This window comes from Entelurus aequoreus, linkage group LG25 (genome assembly GCF_033978785.1).
Source record: "Entelurus aequoreus isolate RoL-2023_Sb linkage group LG25, RoL_Eaeq_v1.1, whole genome shotgun sequence".
In the NCBI taxonomy this organism is placed as follows: Eukaryota; Metazoa; Chordata; class Actinopteri; order Syngnathiformes; family Syngnathidae; genus Entelurus; species Entelurus aequoreus.
This window is the reverse complement of record NC_084755.1, coordinates 27,939,907-27,946,280: the sequence shown is the minus strand read 5'-3', so window position 1 is coordinate 27,946,280 and position 6,374 is coordinate 27,939,907. Positions and strand designations below refer to the sequence as shown.

At 31.4% G+C, this 6,374-nt stretch overlaps 1 protein-coding gene across 2 annotated transcripts in view; it reads left to right on the top strand.

Annotated features, from left to right (window-relative positions):
* LOC133642223 (paralemmin-1-like) overlaps positions 1 to 1,727 on the top strand; it is a 22,189-nt gene extending 20,462 nt beyond the window's left edge. For both annotated transcript variants that reach the window (XM_062036308.1, XM_062036307.1), the window contains exon 4: positions 1 to 1,727. This exon is cut by the window's left edge and continues 1,130 nt beyond it. The gene's annotated coding sequence lies outside the window, so the exon portion shown is untranslated.
* The last annotated feature ends 4,647 nt before the right edge of the window (positions 1,728 to 6,374 follow it).

Genomic DNA, 6,374 nt, shown 5'->3' with positions numbered 1-6,374 from the left:
TTTTAGCCAAAATCTTTGTTAAACGTGACAAATGATTAGAGATGTCCGATAATATGGGCCTGCCGATATTACCGGCCGATAAATGCTTTAAAATGTAGTAGCGGAAATTATCGGTATCGTTTTTTTTATTATCAGTATCGTTTTTTTTATTTTATTTTTCTTTTTTTTTTTTGTTAAATCAACATAAAAAACACAAGATACACTTACAATTAGTGCATCTACCCAAAAAAAACCTCCTTCCCTCATTCACACTCATTCACAAAAAAGGGTTGTTTATTTCTGTAATTAATATTCTGGTTCCTACATTATATATCAATATATATCAATACAGTCTGCAAGGGATACAGTCCGTAAGCACACATGATTGTGCGTGCTGCTGGTCCACTAATAGTACTAACCTTTAACACTTAATTTTACTAATTTTCATTAATTACTAGTTTCTATGTAACTGTTTTTATATTGTTTTACTTTCTTTTTTATTCAAGACATTTTTTTTAAATTTATTAATCTTATTTTATTTTATTAATTTTTTTAAAACAGACCTTATCTTCACCATACCTGGTTGTCCAAATTAGGCATAATAATGTGTTAATTCCACGACTGTATATATCGGTATCGGTTTATATCAGTATCGGTAATTAAGAGTTGGACAATATCGGAATATCGGATATTGGCAAAAAAGCCATTATCGGATATCCCTACAAATGATTCCTCAATCATTTTAAGTTTAATTCCACTTCCTGTAATATTAGTTTGAAAATCCTGTGGGGTGAAAGTTAGTACAATTGAAATTCTTGTTCTTCAAATAAACTTCATTGAAATTCGAAATTCGGAAGTTTGCACAAGCTTGTCAAGTTCTGTGGCCGTTAGGGGCATATGTGCATCGACATGTAAACGCTCCAAACTCAGAAATGATCAAAAACACCATAGAAAACAACATGCAATGGGGAAATGCTGCAAATGACAAAAAGAGCTACATGAGAAGAAAATCTACATCCGTCTTTAAAGACAAGATTGAGATGCCCAGAAGAAAATTTGATAGAATGAAAAGGTATCATTTTTCAAATGTTGTTGCAATATAACACAAGCGATTCACATAATGAAGATAATCCTGGTTACCAAACAAACTTTAGTTTTGTTCCGTGAACTTCTAGCCTTTGTTCAATGCAGGGTTGGGGTTTTCTTTGCAGTCCGTATGTTTGGGTTTTTTTTACATTTGATTTTGATTTTACAGCATTTTACTTTTGGAGCATTTTCCCATTGCATTTGTTTTACCGTATGGTGTTTTGTGTGTTTCTGGTCGTGTTTTTTTTTTAAATTTCATTATTTATTTTTTTGCCCCTATTGCTCTCTGTAGTCAGCTACTGTAGATAAGCGTTAGAAAAATTATTTAATTACTCATATAAAATGAGTTACTGTATTTTTCTACATATGAACCAACACAGTATGCACAATATCAATGACTGAATAACTAATTTTCCTGCAAATTTAACCTGTTTTGGACTTGTTCCATGACCATTTGATTCTGACTGGTGCTTTGCTTTAAAGTCAGCAAATGTGGACAGGCAGCTCCTCTCATAAAAATCACTTCCTCCCCCTAGAGGAGGAACGCAAGCAATTCAACGTGCAGAGTCACAAAACTCTTGTTTACTTTTTTGTGCTCCTTTTAGCCCCCAGAAATGTTTTACATTGTATGTTCTGTATGCAATATTAATGTACTGTATATGGCTGGGACTGCAAACGCATGTACATGGATAAAGTTTTGTTTTGGTTCAAATTAAAGAAATAATTATAGTAAACAAGTATTTAATCAATCAAATTATTAATTATTTTCAGAATTGTTTTGTACTATTTCCAATATTACTGTTATTGTCATAATATTATAATATAATTATATGGATGGATATTAATTTATTTAATAAGTTGAATTATTAATTATTTTCAAAATTGTTTTGTACTATTACCAATATTACTGTTATTGATATAATATGATAATATAATTATATATTAATTTATTGAATAAGTTAAACTATTTTCTAAATTGTTTTGTACTACTAAAATTACTGTTATTAAAAAAACTTTAGAATATATTTATATATTAATTTATTTAATAGGTTAAATTATAAAGTATGTTTTTAATTGTTTTGTACTATTACCAATATTACTGCTATTAATATGATATGATAATATAATGATATGTTAATTTATTTAATAAGTTAAAATATTAATTATTTTCAAAATTGTTTTGTACTATTACCAATATTACTGTTATTGCTATAATATGATAATATAATTATATATTGATGTATTGAATAAGTTAAATTATAAATTATTTTCTAAATTGTTTTGTACTATTACAAATATTACTGTAATTAAAAAAAACATTTATATATTAATTTATTTAATAAGTTAAATTATAAAGTATTTTCAAAATTGTTTTGTACTATTACCAATATTACTGTTATTAATATAATTTGATAATATAATTTTATATTAATTGATTTAATAAGTTAAATTATAAATTATTTTCAAAATAGTTGTGTACTATTACCAATATTACTGTTATTAATATAATATGATAATATAATTATATATTAATTTATTTAATAAGAAAAATTAAAGTATTTCCAAAACAGGTGTTTTTACTATTACCAATATTACTGTTATTAATATAATATGATAATATAATTATATATACATTTATTTAATAAGTTAAATGATCTATTATTTTCAAAATTGTTTTGTACTATTACCAATATGACTGTTATTAATATATTATGATAATATAATTATATATTAATTTATTTAATAATTAAAATTATAAATTATTTAAAAAATTGTTTTGTACTAATACACATTTATTGTTATTAATATAATCAGTATTCATATTAAAATAATGTAAAAAAAATAATAATAAACATACAAATAATATTGGGACAATGTTGCAACGCTTTCAAAATAAACATCAATTAACTTATTTTATTGAACTCTAAATCTGATAACACACATATTGAACTACTCAAAATATTTATTGTATGCCAAGATTCCCTGGGACAAAGATTATTTGTTTGAGTTTTTAGTATGGAATTAGCAAATACATACAATAACTCCACATGGCACACATGCTAATAACATGTAGACACTTAGCACTGTACATTAAATAAAAAAATGTATCAATTGATAAATACACATCATCCAAAACACAGATAATGCATCCATCCCTTGTCACTTTGTGCTTAGAATTTTGCAGCCTCATTCTGTCACGTTTTTACAATATTTTTTTTTTTTTTAAACATTGCACATTTCCTTTCTGTTTTGGTTTATTATTATTTAAAAATATGCATATTTGAACAGATTTTACATACTTTTTGCCTAAATTGGGAATTTTCAAGCATAAAAACTGCAAAATTAACTTAAAATAACAAATCTAAGGAACTGTATTGTACTGCACAGCCTATCATCTTCGTCACTGTGTGTGTGTGTGTGTGTGTGTGTGTGTGTGTGTGTGTGTGTGTGTGTGTGTGTGTGTGTGTGTGTGTGTGTGTGTGTGTGTGTGTGTGTGTGTGTGTGTGTGTGTGTGTGTGTGTTTATATTACTGTATGTATTACACTACAGTATATGTCCTATTTTCTAATATCAAGTCTACTATAATGGGTGCAATGAGTGTAACAGTGACTAAGTAGATTTTATTTCATTTCTAGAGGGCTCATAATGTTAAAAAAAAACATATCTAAAAGGTCTTTTAGATATACATATTTTGTTGTTGTTCTAACTATGAAAATATTTGTTTTGAATAGGAATACCTGCTTTGCGGAAATGTACTTATCGCGGTAAACGAAGAAAGGACAGTACTTAGTTTTGGCTTTCCCATTGCCGAATGTCGTTTGCTTGCTCGAAATGATGCAACTTCCTGTGGACCATGTGACTTGTGGAATATTCCACATGTTTCAAAGGGGGTAATGTGTTACAGGCTTACAGGACTGAGTGACAACACAGACACACAACTCAAGTGTGAATTAGGGTTGTACGGTATACCGGTGCTAGTATAGTACCGGTATACCAATGAATAATATTCGGTACTATACCGCCTCTAAAAAGTACCGGTTCACCCCCCGCCCCTCTCTTTTTTTTTTTTTTTTACAGGCATGATGGCGCGTCGTCACTGCTGGTTTTACGGGCAGAGGAGCATGTTCGGCAGCGCGCACACAGAGTACTTACAAGCAGACACAGTGTGTAGACAGAAAAGGGAGAACGGACGCATTTTTGCCTAAAAACTAAAGATAAAGGTGAAGTTATAACACGGAAACGCCCTCAGGAAGAGGTGCTAGCTAGCCACTAACATTCATCCGCAATCTGCAGTGTTTTAGCTACTTCTAAATCACTAATCCTTGTCTCCATGGCGACAAATAAAGTAAGTTTCTTACAAGTATCATCCCTGCAGGACGAGGAATAGCTAAACATGCTTCACTACACATTGTAGGAGAATACAATAGCTCACCGGCGTCACAATGTAAACAAACGCCATGGGTGGATCTACACCTGACATCCACTGTAATGATACCAAGTACAAGAGCGTATCTAATCGATACTACTATGATTACATCTAGATTTTTTATAGTCACAAACTATTTTTTCATTTAAAAAAAAAAAAGTATATTATGTTTATAAACTCAGGAAATATGTCCCTGGACACATGAGGACTTTGAATATGACCAATGTATGATCCTGTAACTACTTGGTATCGGAATCGATGCCTACATTTGTGGTATCATCCAAAACTAATGTAAAGTATCAAACAACAGAAGAATAAGTGATTATTACATTTTAACAGAAGTGTAGATAGAACATGTTGAAATGGAAAATAAGCAGATATTAACAGTAAATGAACAAGTAGATTAATAATCAATTTTCTACAGCTTGTCCTTTATAATGTAGACAAAAAAAATAGAATGATAAATGACACAATATGTTACTGCATATGTCAGTAGACTAAATAAGAGCCTTTGTTTGTTTACTTACTAATAAAAAACAAGTTGTCTATTATGTTCACTATTTTATTTAAGGACAAAAACATATGTTTAATGTACCCTAAGATTTTTTTGTTAAAATAATGCCACTTTTTGTGGTCCCCTTTATTTAGAAAAAAATATTTTTATTGGGACAACCCTAGTGTGAATTGTAACTGAATTGTTGTTTTTGTTGTTGTTGATGATACATTAAACTTAAAGTGTTTCAGGGTAAAGTCTAAATTTTGGAATATCAACAAATGGTATTATTGCAATGTTTACTGAGAACAATATGCAGATTTTTTTTTTTTTTTAAATACCGTTAATTTTATCATGCATTGATAAACTTCATTTGGTGGAATGAAAAAAACTCCTTTGACATAACAATTGAAGCGGTAATGCCCTTTTGAATGTAGGATGGAATAAACAGGCTAAGCTCATTAATACATCCTGTTGTTGGAGTTGTTGCTGCTTGTGCTGATAATCCTTCAGCTGCAGCATACCTGACATAAAGCTCCTCAATGCAGGTGTAAATATAGACTCACAGATTTAAACCTGCACCCAGGTGAAAGGGATTACTTTGGTATGCTATTACTGTCAAGGAGAACATTTAATAAACAACACAGTAAGTGCATGTCCATATTGCACGGATCTAGTTTTAGGAACTCAGGTCTCTCACAGATCCGTACCAGTACAAGCACACTGCATGTGGTTGTGTGATAACATGCATTCACCCTCACCCCCTACCCCCAAAAATTGGACTCCATTGGCAAATGGTAAGATGACGGCATTCTCGATGGTTGTGCTGTGTCAAAACAGAAAGCAAGATTAGTGGATTCCAGTGTCATTGTTTGTCCCAGTGTACCATGGTCGATAGCTTTTATCTCGGTATCTAGCACGGTTCGAGTCCCGGGTGGAACAGAAAGCAGGGACAGAACCACGAAGTCTGCCTGTCACTGTCCACATCAGGAGCATGTCCGATCTAATTTTAAACAAAAATGACTGCAATCCAATTTTGTTTATATAGCCCTTAATCACAAGTGTGTCAAAAGGCTGCACAAGCCACAACGACATCCTCGGCTCAGATCCAACATCAGGGCAAGAAAAAAACTCAACCCAATGGGCACAAGGAGAAACCTCGGAGGGGACAGCAGATGTGGGCGACCGGTGCAATGGATGTCGAGTGGATCTAGTTAATAACGTGAGAGTCCAGTCCATAGTGGATCATCTTGAATGGAGACAAGTCAGCAGCACAGGAGAGGGCGGCAGAACAGAAAAAGAGACAGCAGATCAACTGGTCTAAAAGGGGGGTCTATTTAAAGGCTAGAGTATACAAATGACTTTTGAGATGGGACTTAAATGTTTCTA